This window comes from Neoarius graeffei, chromosome 26, assembly GCF_027579695.1.
Source record: "Neoarius graeffei isolate fNeoGra1 chromosome 26, fNeoGra1.pri, whole genome shotgun sequence".
Taxonomy (NCBI): domain Eukaryota; kingdom Metazoa; phylum Chordata; class Actinopteri; order Siluriformes; family Ariidae; genus Neoarius; species Neoarius graeffei.
This window is the reverse complement of record NC_083594.1, coordinates 11,514,734-11,529,344: the sequence shown is the minus strand read 5'-3', so window position 1 is coordinate 11,529,344 and position 14,611 is coordinate 11,514,734. Positions and strand designations below refer to the sequence as shown.

At 42.1% G+C, this 14,611-nt stretch overlaps 1 protein-coding gene across 1 annotated transcript in view; it reads right to left on the bottom strand.

The window, feature by feature from the left end:
* LOC132874174 (zinc finger protein 271-like) overlaps window positions 1-13,015 on the bottom strand; it is a 71,795-nt gene extending 58,780 nt beyond the window's left edge. The window contains exon 1 of the mRNA XM_060910151.1: window positions 12,895-13,015. The gene's annotated coding sequence lies outside the window, so the exon portion shown is untranslated. The remainder of the gene's footprint in view (window positions 1-12,894) is intronic.
* Window positions 13,016-14,611: the final 1,596 nt, after the last annotated feature.

The window sequence follows — 14,611 nt, the reverse complement described above, 5'->3', positions numbered from 1 at the left end:
CGTTCCGCACGACATGTTTAATGTGTTACCTGGTTAGAGTATTAGCGACGCGGCCCCTTTAAGGATGGCAACTCGGTTTGTTTAACTGATGGGGAGCGCCATCTTTGTTTTTTTTCTTCTTTGAGTGTTTCAATAAACGACACGCCGTTGCGTTGTCAAAGTGAGAAATTGACTCTTCTTTTCTCGACTCGACTGACAATAGATAGTTTTCACTGACGTCACGGCATTCCGGGGAACGCCCCCCAGCCGCCATGATGGTGGGCAAACAAAACGGACCATCACCACTACTGGCTACGTTATCTCGGACGAATTTATGAAGTTATATAGTCAGTTTTCTAAAATAAAGATCAATGTCGGCAAAATCAAGCAAACAGAAGTATATAGATACACATCTCACGACAACGGTATGCAGCTAAACTGGCCTTGATTGGGGGAATTGACCCCTACGAAGTGGACAAAGATGCATTTTCAAGTGACTATGCAGGGCTGCCAAAGCCTGAAACTGCCAAAGCCTGCTCCAAAGCCTGAAACTGACTTCATCAAACTTTAAAGGCTGTCTGATATATACAACTTAATATATTCACAGCGCGCCTTTTGGCAGATGCCGCCTGAATCGCGCAGAACAAAAAAAAGTTTAAATCGGGAAGCTGCGCACATTTGCACAGTCCTGCACACCGCTCAGGTTGCACAAATGTGCACAGCTTCCCGATTTAAACTGTTTTTTTCTCATCCTTATACTTCCTGTTTCATGGACTGTAACGGATTTGCTTATTTAGTAATTTTAATACAGAATTTACTTTGAAATTATAATCAGACACTCCAACGCCCCCCCCAAAAAACAAAAAAAAGATCGGATCTGCGCGATTCAGGTGGCATCCGCCAAAAGGCGCGCTGTTTGCATCCCAAACACAAATCAAATCATACAGAATAGACCTAAAATGTTTTTCAAAAATGACCCTTGCGTGAGTGAAGTGACAAGTGTCAAATAGAAACGTGACTAACGAGCGATATTAAGTGTACATTACAATGTAAATGTACACTCAGCAGTTCCAGTTAGGCATTCTCCAGAGTGTGTTCACATGATGTTTTGGTTTCCAAAAACAAACAAACACAATTGTTTATTTAAACAACTTACCACTTATAAAATGATCGGAGCAGACTTTGCTGTGTTTGGAAGGCTGATAATTCTTGCGGTTGATTCTCGCAAGCCATAGATTTCTCCTTTGTATGCTGAGATTGTTTGCTGCCTTAGGGCTCCCGTACAGTGGGAATTCCATAAAACAGGGTGTCTGCAGGCTTGAACAAGTTCAATTTAAGACTGTTTAAGACCTTTTTAAGACCATAGCAGGTTAAATTTAAGACTTATGCCGCACAAAAAAAATAAAGAAAACTGGGAGAGCCTGAATTACTTTCGAAATAACAAAATTTATTATCATTCACCAATGAACTCATTACATCCCTAGGGTGCGCTCTTGCATTAATGAGGAACTAAGTTGCAGTGGAGCCAAAGACATCCCGCAAATCACTTGAGGATGAGGCATTCGATTCCGTACGGTTTGCGTGTTGTAGCGTTACAGTTTGCACGGAGTTAGCTGATACACCGTCTCGAGATGTGCTTGGACCTGACAACGGGGAACAAAATTGAGTGATGGCATGCGATTGTTGCAAACTTTTACGGGCAGCCTGGTGCTTCTCCGCTTTCGCGTGCGATTCCGGTACCTTTACACCCAGGGTGCAGAGTTTGAGTGTTCTTTTGCACAATGTGCAGTATGCCTCAAACGGATTGTTTGGTACACGTTTTAACCAGTCTACGAAATCATTGCGTTCAAGCCAGCAGTCGTTAAACTTGCATTTGCCCATTTTGCTACAAACCGTGACAATAGGGCTGTGCGATATGGGAAAAAATGAATATCCCGATACATTTTCTCCATTTCACGATATACGATATATATCTCGATATATTTAAATCTCCTCTAAAGGACCCCATGAAATCTAACTTTTACTCTTTACTGTTTTCACTACAATCCCTGCAGATTAAATAACATTCTTGGTTAACTTTACAGGTGGTTTTCAACAACACATTTTAAATTTTCATGTTGGTGATTAATCACAATTGAATTGAAATAAGACTATTTTTATTCAACAAAGATGTGGCACAAACTGCAAAAACAATCTTGAAAATTGCAACAAAGGGGCAATACAATACAGAGCTGCTCAAATCAATAAAGTGCAAGCTCAACACTGAGAAAGACATTTAGCCTAAATAAGAAAAGTGCTAATTCATTAAATTATTTAAAAAAAAAATAGATCTCCAAGCTATTAACCTGACTACTGAGAACCACTGGAACATTCACAATAGAGAGAGAGATAGAGGGAGAGAAGAGCGAGATCTGCAAAACATAATTTTTCTCTTTGCACACTTTTGAACTGAATGTTTTCTGGCTCTGCCTCTCAGATGTGTATAATTCCGGTATTGCCTTCTCTGTAAAATGTCTACGACCAGGCAACTCATATTTGGGATCGAGTGTGTTTAGTAATTTTTGGAAGCCTGGTTTTTCCACTATACTAACTGGGATCATGTCTTCGGCAATGACGTTAGTGATTGCATCCATTATAGCTCTCCATCTCTGACTCGTTTTCTCATATGGGGTGGCTTTGGAGAACGAGGCCACTATGGTCATTTGTTTAGCTCGTGCAAGTAGTTCGGAGTTTAAGAGACTCTTCATACTGTACCGGGTGAGTTTCAGGTGATGGAACATATTTGTAGTGCTGCTGCCTTTCGTGATGACAGGGTTTTTTTTTTTTTGCACACTTTACAAATTGGCATTTGCTGTTCCACATCCTCCTCGCGATATCCAAAAAATGCCAGATGACTGACCCCTTACTAGTTCTTTTAGGAACCTATTTGTCCGCTTCCATTTTAATTTGTCGCTGAAATTGACTGAGCTTACACGGTAGCCTACGCAACACCAGCAATTGCACGAACTGAGTCAGCGCTGTAAACCGGAACCAGGAAATCTTCCGCAGTGTTGCCAGATACTCCTGACGTTTTCCAGCCCAAAATATGTTCAAAACCCGCTAAAACGCACTTAAAACCGCCCAATCTGGCAACACAACCGAAACTAGAAAATCTTCCCGGAAGTTCCTTTCAGCACCTAGATGCTAACCAATCCCGGGTAACATCTAGGTGCTGAAAGGAACTTCCGGGAAGATTTTCTACGTGCAGAATAATTCTGCACATAACCTAGGTCTTAAATTACCCAAATGAGATTTTAGACCAACAGTGCAAATTATCTCTGCATTTTAGACTTTTTTAGGCCTAAAATTGAAAATGTGTAATTTTAGACTTTTTTAGACTCCGCGGACACCCTGATAAAAGCTCCGCTTGACTTCATCATCTGACCTATTACGACAGCCGTGAATACAAGTGTGCACCATTGCTAGCTTTAAATAGTAGTAATGTAACTATAAATGTAAATAATATATAACAATGTAACTCGCGCGCTACAATGTGTGCTCAGTGACCCGTACGGTAAGCTGGCCCTCCAAGATGGCCGCCACCAGGGAATCCCCGACTCTGTGACGTCATGTGAAAACTATCTATAGCCGGCGGCATAACAAGCCACAGCCGGCGATTTGCCGCCGGTGACCGGCTACTTTTGAGACCGCTGGGACTACAGTTGACTTGCTAACTTTGGGACTGCAGTTGTCATGAACAGTTTTGCACTCAAGTTTCCATCAATGAAGAGTTTATAACATCAACGAAACTGACTTCATGTTAAAACTGTTAACGTCAGTCATGTTGTCTGTTGTTGCCCAAATGAGGATGGGTTCCCTTTTGAGTCTGGTTCCTCTCGAGGTTTCTTCCTCATGTCATCTGAGGGAGTTTTTCCTTGCTACCGTCGCCACAGGCTTGCTCATTGGGGATAAATTAGGGATAAAACTAGCTCATGTTTTAAGTTGTTCAAATTCTGTAAAGCTGCTTTGCGACAATGTTTATTGTTAAAAACGCTGTACAAAAACTTGACTTGACTCGCTCCGCCTCTTCTTTTTCGGAAAAAGCCAATCCTCTCGCTCAGCCTCTTCTCCTGTCTCGGAAAAAAGTAAAAACTTCTTCCTGAACCAGTCCCGTTGTTACAGTTCACTGCACAACAATAAGGCATGGTTTTTCTTTGGAAATTCCCGAATGCATGTCTGCACTCAAGCCAAACGGCAATGCAAGTAAACGGAAGTGGACTCAACTCAAGCGGTTTGTTTGTCTTGAATGACGTCACGCGCCGAGTGGTCACGAAAATTACCGAACAGAAATTCGCTGCAACCCGCACTAACTTTTTTTAATGATTACTTATTAACAATACTTCTTGGGACCAGAAGAAAATTACAGGTTTTTTTTTTTACATATAAAAGTTTCAAATATGCATAAATTGAAAACCGTTGCCTATGACAGGGATGTGATTTGGGGCTGGTGAAATTATCTGAAAATTTTAGCCGGGGGTCTGGGGGCTGTAGGCCCCCAGCTGGTCCAGGGCAGCGCCCTGGTGGGGGGACAAGGGGGGCGAAGCCCCCCGAAGCTCCTGGGCTCTGGGGTTTTCTGACTTAAAAATTGTACTAAAATGGCAAGCAAACACACAAGAAAAAATTTGTCATGATTAACAAATTCAAGCCAATTTAATGGTCAACATGCAACTCTGAGCCCCTATAGTAAATTCAATGATTATTAACTGACAAAAAGCTAAAACATGAAACCTAAAAATGTCATTCTAAATTAAATCATCTGCATTAAAATTGTATAAGGAAAAACAAAATTTATACTTTCAATTACTGTAGAAGTTGAACATACCTAAATGTGCCTTTTCAAACAAACATGATGCAACATAAGAATTCATCCACAAGTCTTCAGGAACTCTCAAAGAAAAAAGATGCTAGCATCCATGTCCAGTTCCAGCATATCAGTCACTTTTTTTCTGCAGTTTCTACTCTAGCAATGTCAACTTCATATACATAACTCTATAGTGTTCACTCACCAAAGGATAATCATAACTCCACAGTGTTCACTCACTTAAGGATATTCACAACTACTGTGTTTACTCACTTAGGTTTCGTTTCTATCCCGGGCTCCAGCCCGACTTTGCACGCTCGTAGCTCAGGCAGGGGAGGTCTCAGCATGCCCAAACTTGACAGCCAGAGTCCTCTGCCCTCCCCCCAAAGAACCAGCGCGGGCAGGGCGCGCTAGCCCCGCGCCTCGGGACGTAATTCGCCCCGAGGCAAGCCGCGGCACTCCGCTTAGGTTTCGTTTCTATCCCGGGCTCCAGCCCGACTTTGCACGCTCGTAGCTCGGGCAGGGGAGGTCCCAGCATCCCCAAACTTGACAGCCAGAGACCTCTGCCCTCTCCCCAAAGAACGAAATCGCTGAACAAATGTCTCACAGTCTTATGTCCAACGTCTGTAGCAAACTCTTTCTCCAACCATTCCCAGCGGAACTTGTTTTTCACTATTCTGTTGATTTCTTTAACTCGATTTGTATCTTTACGCTCGATCACGGAGGCTGCCATCTTTCAACTCTTTGTTTGAAGCGAGCTTACGTACAGCTATCTAACAAGCGCATTCACTGGTTGTTACAGAGCGATGGGCCAATCACGTACCTCGTTTGAAACGAGGTACATGATTGGCCCATCGCTATGTAACAGATTGGGCGGTTGCCGCCTAATTGGGCGGTTTTAAGTGCATTTCGGCGGGTTTTGAACATATTTTGGGCTAGAAAACGTCAGCAGTATCTGGCAACACTGCTCGTTTCATCTCAATGACGGAAAAAAAATTTTTTTTCAAGTTTTGAGATGATAAAAGCGGAATTCCGCGAATTTGCGGAAAAATCACATCCCAGCTATGATCTTTAAGCATTAACAATAAATCTAAAATAGTCATTTTTACGATTAAAAGGATTCATATAGGTAGCGGTCTGTAGGGCCCTATGAAATCCGTTTTATGTTTTCTCAAATTCCGTTTTTTTGGGGGGGTTTTCGGATTTGTTTTTTGTTGTTTCGGGTTTTTACAATTTTAATCAATATCTAGCTCTAAAAGTCAATGACAAACAACCACATATGTCAAACTAACAGTTTTATTTTAACATATACAGAAACATTTGTTATAGCCACTGTTTATTCAAAAGTAGATATGCATAACAATTTAAGACCCCAGTAATGACAACTCAAAGCTGTAATCAACTTAATTATACAGCATAACTTAATAAACTTAATACAGCTTAACTTAATCAACTCCTGTCAAGCTAAAATTCATTTGTCCATTCTAAACATCTCGAGCAGCCAGGCATCTCCCACCTTTTTGACACGTCGCCATTGAAGTAAAGGACAGTGAGGCATTTGGTGTTGTATTCGGTCAGAGAGTCCCTCGTCAGTGAGAAGTGTTTTATATTTGCTAAAGCTCCTTTCACAGTCAACAGAGCTGACTGGGAAATACATGTATGATTTGGCAATGGCTGCAATCTCTGGAAAGCGCTGGGTTGTACCTTTCGTTTGGATATTGCTCTGCTCGAAGCTTGGCAGTTAATTGCGTATTTCGTAACTTTTTAGAAACTGCTGGTTTTGCAGCAGGGGCTGTACATTTAGACATATTTCCCTCGCAGTCGCATCAGTGAGGAAACAAACTCACGTGGTTAACAAGATATGGTCTCTAGGCAACCCCGGACTCACCGAAAGTGAAAGATGTGACAAAATCGGGCAGAAACAGTGTTTGTGTCTTAAAATTAGAAAGAGGGCGATTAAATTTATTTCAGGCAAAGAAAAATGAACGAATTCCGCGCTATTCCGTGTTTATCAGAAAAATCCGCTTTTATGTCTAGATTCCGTGATTCCGTCCGTGTCTTCCACATCGCGGAAATCATAGGGCCCTAGGTCTGACTGAATGACCTTGACATCACAGCAGGAAGGCTATCGGATTAAAACACAGAGCTGACTGCAACTTCAATCCTCCATTTTGAGCTCATTTATCACCAGGCCACATAGATGTGTTGCTGGTAGGTGCAGCAACACAACAGAAGGTGGATTCATGTTGCATTCATGGCCCAAAGGCAATGATTTGGACGCATTTTGCGAGAAATTCACAGGCACATTTAACTGATGACTTGTACAAAACCTCTGATCTGTTGAGGAGCGTTGGCTATAAGCTTGTATTGAAAGAGGGTGCAGTACCAATAATTAAAGGAAAAGAAAACTACAAGAAAAACAAAATAAGTTCAGTTGCACCAGTTCTCACGGAGTGTGAGCCGAGCAGTAATGGCGGAGTACTCAGCATGGAGAAAATGGAGAATGAGTGGACCAGTCGTCAGATTTCTCCACCGGATATACTTGCCTGAGCAGCACTCTTACCCTTGTGTGGAAGAAGCGAATGAACAAAGAACTGAAAGTCATTGTTTTGAAACAATCGTCCTTCAAGAAGCGAGAGCACAGACGGGTAAGCGCCGACTCTCATAACATGTTGTTTACCTGCATTTAGATTAATCCATGTAACTTGTATTGTGTAAGTTACCGGTATAAGATTATTTAATTTGCTTCAGAATGTGATTGTCTCAGTCCATCTGATTAATTAGCCTTTTATGTTTTCAGTGAAAATGCATGCATGTACATTGCATAAGTTATAACACCTATCCTGTTTTAATGAGAGTCACATAAGACTGTCAGTTCAATTCCATCCAGTTCTCTAGACGGCTTTGTTCTCTGGCTTTATTTCGTAAGGTGAGGGTCTCCGTGGCCGACGTGTTCCTATCGGATTCACTTTCAGATGGTTCGAATTGATACAGTTCTACATGTATCGCAGTAGCATGTACACACACTCCAATTTCAGGACTATTGCATTACTATCTGAGGATCTGAAGAATCTCCAATAAATCCGAGCAAAGAGGCCATTGCAACCGCTCTCGCCTGCAGAGTCTGGCTTTGGTCTATAGCTGTCAAAGACCTCGACCTTAAAGTGCATATCCTGGACCAATTTCATGGGGGTTTTTTTGCTTTTTTTATATGAAAGTATGTCCCTTTACACACTCATCCAGAAGGGTAATTTTGCACAAGGCCATCTGTCTACAGCAGAAAAAAATAAAATAAAACGCGTCTGGAAAAATCCCAAGGGAGTCTGGAGCCAGATTCGTGACGTCACGTGCGGGTCCGCCAGCAGGCTGAGAGAACTTGCATGGGTTCAGTGCACAGTCTGTGTAGACCAAGTTTAGCAGCTAGCGATTTTGCATTGAAATATGGAATTGTCGCCTGAGCTTCTAAACCCATGGATTCATGCATCAATGCTCATCTATCTGTTGTTACATAAATCATATTTTTTCTATTTACTATTATGTATTTATACATTTCTTCATTTAGAAGAGTACTGGCTACTATAGGAAAAAGATTTCATAAGCTACACACATGGAATCGGCTAAGCAGGGTTGTATATACATTTAATGTGTTTGACAGGTCCCAAGATCTCAAGCCCTGACACGCATATCCCTTGATACATGTGAAGTAAAATGTAAAGAAAATGTGACCTTGGGTGCTGTGCGAGATGGCTGCCTCTCCAGTAGCTCTGTAATTTTTAGCTCTTTAAACCTCTTTTTTTCCATGTTTTTACTTTTCTGCTCTTCTTACAGTGTGTTTTTCTTCATATCCCATGGATATTTTTAACTTTAACACGCAACCAGGAGCCAGTTTTCTCGCTTATTCGATAGAGGAGATGCTGGCCCTGAAAACAATGGGACGAGCCGGGATACGACACCCCCTCCTGGAGGAGCTGAGGAGGAAACCCAGGGGCTGCAAAGCTGGGGCTAAGCTAAAGGCTAGGCTAGCGGACAACCGGTAGCGCTACAAACCATCCGTTCCCTCCATTATCATGGGGAATGTGAACTCGCTGCCGAATAAGGTCAACGAGCTATCCGCACTGAACAACCAGCTTATTGATTTTTACGGAGACAAGGCTAACACACCTTGTACTGGATGCTAACGTGGACCTGCGGGGATTCACTGCTGTGAGAGCCGACAGAGACATTAAAGCATGCGGGAAAGGCAAAGGTGGGGGACTCATCATTTACGTGAACAACCGCTGGTGTAACCCGGGACATTTCTCCGTAAAGACAGTTTTATGTTGCCCGGACTTGGAGCCGCTAGCATCACCATCTGTGTTTACATCCCTCCGAGGGCAGACGCAGCATGTGAGGGGATTCACTCTGTCACAGCAAGGCTGCAGACACAGCACCCTCAAGCATTTATCATCATTTCTGGGGACTTTAACCATGCTACTTTGGACTCTACTTTGACTGCTTTTTACCAGGCTGTGGACTGTATCTTTTTAATTTCCCTGAGGGAACCCTCACAAAGGGATCAATAAAGTTCTATCCAATCTAAGTAAGTGTATTATCGTCCATCGCTTTCATGTGCGTCAATAAATAACATTATCCGTGTACCGCACAAGCACAGGAACACCTAATTTAGAGTATAGTCTCTCATTTCTTACCCTGGCAACAGTCGACTTGTGAATTGCCAATTTTCTTGGTCTTTTTCTCGGCTCTGCTTTGGTCCTCGGCTTTTTCCGCGTGCCTCGCGTGAAGTGCTCCCATTTCTCTCTCACCGTCCGGTCTTTTGGAAAACGACGAGTACTAATCCCATCATGATTGGTGTTACTATACGCATGTTAACCATTTTAATAATTACTTGATAACGTTGAAGAAATTTGCAGAAAACCACCAGGTCGTTTCTCAAACAAACCAGCGCTGACGTAGGATTCAGAGGGAGGCGTCCCGCACGCGACGTCACGAAAATCAATGTTCGGTGGGAAATCCAAATGCCAAGTTTTTTCTGAGGCGGACCAATTCGCCTCAAATGGCTTGATTTCAACTGAATTTTTCTGGTATCATGCAAGGTAAAAGAAAATTGCACAAAATGCAAAATGTGACAGATATTTGACAAAAGATTAATATAAAATAGGAGAATTACATTGATCTTGCTCCTGAATTTACCCAAGATGTGCACTTTAAAACTGGTTATTGCTGTGACATCACGCACTCAGGGCTGGCTCGCTCAGCTCGAATGCCAACTTTGCGGTCGATTTTAACTCTCAAAAATATATTTTTTTTAAAATGCCCATTTATGCAGCATACAAGAGTCAAGGATGGAGATACTATCCTCTCAGAAATGTATTTAAAATAAAGGCTCTGTGTATAAAACCAAAGCGAAAACAGGATGCAGAGCTGTGTGAGTTGGGCCTTTAGCCCTGAGTTAAAGTAAGAGGTTTCATTGCTGCCAGAGCTAATTGTTAGACACAGTTCTCTCTCTCCAGGGATCAGAGGCTTCGAGCTCAACACCATACGATTCTTCCAACAACAAGACCTCCCGGTTCAGGAAACCATGCCTAAAACAGTCCCCTATGATTTCATCCATTTTCATTTTCAGTGTGTAAAGCTTTCTGCTCAACACACTGCTGAGGGGGTGAGGCTGCCTTATTAGCTTAACAATAATAATAATAATAATAATAATAATAATAATAATAATAACAACAGCATTTTTAATAAATAAATAAAAACCCCAAGGGAAAAAAGTCTGAGAAATCAAGTCGGAATTTTGAGAAATAGAGTAGAGTGGGGTAATACGCCCCCGGCCTGTTTTACCCAAAATAACCACCAGATGGCGCAAAGTTACATTTCTATTGTTGCTATGGACTGGCTTGACAACGGGGATATACAAATATCCACTGTGGATCGCATATCAGCAACGCAGCGGAGAGAAATCAAATTTCATGGTAAGTGATATAATTTTCAGATATCAGTAAAACTGTATTTAGATAGCTGCTATTTCGTCAGATATCACAGCTGTGTATGTGGTATGAGTAGACAAGTCAGTACGTTAAAAAAACTACATTAGGCATAAAAAGTTGAATCACATTTTGAAAGTAAGACCGTTTTTTGTAAAAGTGTAATCTGTGGGGTAAAACGCCCCCTTAATGGCGGGGTAAATGGCCCCCAGGGGGCATCGTTTCCTTTTATCATAATTACTGTATTTCATACATTTCTGAATAGCAGATACATAGTTTTTAATAACATCTCGCTTACCTGGTTGAGTAAAGCAAGTAATTTGAACTTAATATTAAAAATGATTGAAATTTTTAAAAAAATTGAAATTAAAATGCGAAATATAATAAAATAATGCATCTATTCATTAATTCAGGGATATTTTCTTGTTTCTTTCACATTATAGGCTTAAGTAAACACTTTTGCTATCCAAACAGCTTTTTTTGAGTGAGGGGGCCTATTGCCCCACCTCAGGGGGCCTTTTACCCCACTGGGGGGGGGTAAAAGGCCCCCTTGGCACAATGTTTGTTTTAGTTAAAAAAAAAAAGTATTAACTTTAGGCAAACTTTAGGTGTCATTATTGTTCATGTCACTGTTGTCAAAAACTATGATTAAAACTAAACACATGGTTCATTTCAACTTGGAGAAAAACTGAATTTTCCTTAAAGGAATAGTCCACCGTACTTCCATAATGAAATATGCTCTTATCTGAATTGAGACGAGCTGATCCGTACCTCTCCTAGCTTTGCGCGACCTCCCAGTCAGTCAGACGCAGTCAGACACGCTGTCACTCCTGTTAGCAATGTAGCTAGGCTCAGTATGGCCAATGGTATTTTTTGGGGCTGTAGTCAGATGCGACCAAACTCTTCCGCGTTTTTCCTGTTTACATAGGTTTATATTAGCCTGGGAAATCCCATGCTGCTTTGCACAATCGTTCCGATCTGAAAAGACAGCATGGAAACTATGGTCTAAAGGCTCGCCTGAGTTAGGGAGCCAATCAGAGAGTGGGGAGGGGTGGAAAGACAGTGACGCGTACTACTCGACAAACGGAAGCTTTTAGTTTATTTGGGACTGTTTACGGATCACATTTAACATGGCGGCGAGCGATACGAACCAAACTTTCGATCAAGCTTTAGACACTGTTCTGAATAGTTTAGAGCGAAAGTTCGTTTTAAAAAAAGAACAGCGTCTGACGTTACAGTCTTTCTTCGCCTCTTCGTCGCTCTAACTACGTCACCGGGCACAGACTAGGTTTATATGACCAGTGACATGAAACAAGTTCAGTTACACAAATTGAAACATAGCGATTTTCTATGCTATGGAAAGTCCGCACTATAATGACAGGCGTACTAACACCTTCTGCGTGCTTCAGCAGTGCATTGATATCTGAGCTCCGCATCAATGCGCTGCCGAAGCGCGCAGAAGGTGTTAGTACGCCTGTCATTATAGTGCGGACTTTCCATAGCATAGAAAATACGTTTCAATTTGTGTAACTGAACTTGTTTCATGTCACTGGTCATATAAACCTATGTAAACAGGAAAAACGCGGAAGAGTTTGGTCGCATCTAACTACAGCCCCAAAAAATACCATTGGCCATACTGAGCCTAGCTACATTGCTAACAGGAGTGACAGCGCGTCTGACTGACTGGGAGGTCGCGCAAACCTAGGAGAGGTACGGAGCAGCTCGTCTCAATTCAGATAAGAGCATATTTCATTATGGAAGTACGGTGGACTGTTCCTTTAAGGGGGGCTTTTTCCCCCCACTCTACTCTAAGTTGGAACTCGGATAAATAAAGTTGGAATTGCGAGGAAGTCGCAATTTAGAGAAAGAGAGAAAAAAAAACAACAACCCGTGATGGAAATTAACTTGACGTGAAGATTATTTAAAGACTTTAAACATACAACTAAACAGGTTAGCCAAACTACAAATCTCTCCTTGGATAAATAGTGCACTATCTAGGGTGCACATGGCATTATTTCATACTGAACGGAGTTCCTAAAACAGTAAAGTGGAGATATATTTGGGATTCGACCACACACCTTCAGTTTAACTTACCTCAGGGTTTTAAAGCAGAACAAGGTTTTAAATCCTCAGAGCCAGACACAATAACGTGTTTTTATTTTTATAAATCGAGGGACTAAAGCGGCTCAGACGAGCAGCGGCTTTTTCTTCTCCAGTGTTTTCTAGCGGTTGGAGAAGCAGCTACTGGACGCGTTACCGCCACCACGTGGACTGGACTGGAGTGGAGTTTCAGGGTGAAGGACGCCTATCCCAACCCTCACGCACTTTTACTCATAATTAAAATGTCATTTTAGGCGGCAAGGTGGTGTAGTGGTTAGCGCTGTCGCCTCACAGCAAGAAGGTCCTGGGTTCGAGCCCTGGGGCCGGCGAGGGCCTTTCTGTGTGGAGTTTGCATGTTCTCCCTGTGTCCGCGTGGGTTTCCTCCGGGTGCTCCGGTTTCCCCCACAGTCCAAAGACATGCAGGTTAGGTTAACTGGTGACTCTAAATTGACTGTAGGTGTGAATGTGAGTGTGAATGGTTGTCTGTGTCTATGTGTCAGCCCTGTGATGACCTGGTGACTTGTCCAGGGTGTACCCCGCCTTTCGCCCGTAGTCAGCTGGGATAGGCTCCAGCTTGCCTGCAACCCTGTAGAAGGATAAAGCGGCTAGAGATAATGAGATGGGAGATGAAAATGTCATTTTAAAAAAGTGTAATATTACATGCCTGGACCCGTTTGATTGTTCTGAACACGTCTGTGCTGCTTTTTTTTCCGCTGGAAGTTAAAATTCTCTGTGGCTGGTTTGCTTCCAGTGGAACTGGTGCATAGCACAAAGTGGGCAGAATAATAAAGACTCCTCTGAGGCACAGAAAGCCAGCATCTATTTGAACTGCTGCTCATACAGCATAGCACCCATGCACCTACTTCCATATGTACAGTTAGGTCCATAAATATTTGGACAGAGGCAACATTTTTCTAATTTTAGTTCTGTACATTACCACAATGAATTTTGAACAAAACAGTTCAGATGCAGTTGAAGTTCAGACTTTCAGCTTTAATTCAGTGGGTTGAACAAAATGATTGCATAAAAATGTGAGGAACTAAAGGATTTTTTAAACACAATCCCTTCATTTCATGTGCTCAAAAGTAATTGGACAAATTAAATAATTGTAAATAAAATGTTCATTTCTAATACTTGGTTGAAAACCCTTTGTTGGCAATGACTGCCTGAAGTCTTGAACTCATGGACATCACCAGACGCTGCATTTCCTCCTTTTTAATGCTCTGCCAGGCCTTTACTGCAGCGGTTTTCAGTTGCTGTTTGTTTGTGGGCCTTTCTGTCTGAAGTTTAGTCTTTAACAAGTGAAATGCATGCTCAATTGGGTTGAGATCAGGTGACTGACTTGGCCATTCAAGAATATTCCACTTCTTTGCTTTAATAAACTCCTGGGTTGCTTTGGCTTTATGTTTTGGGTCATTGTCCATCTGTGTTATGAAACGCCGACCAATCAGTTTGGCTGCATTTGAGCACACAGTATGTCTCTGAATACCTCAGAATTCATCCGGCTGCTTCTGTCCTGTGTCACATCATCAATAAACACTAGTGACCCAGTGCCACTGGCAGCCATGCATGCCCAAGCCATCACACTGCCTCCACCGTGTTTTACAGATGATGTGGTATGCTTTGGATCATGAGCTGTACCACGCCTTCGCCATACTTTTTTTTCCCATCATTCTGGTAGAGCTTGATCTTGGTTTCATCTGTCCAAAGA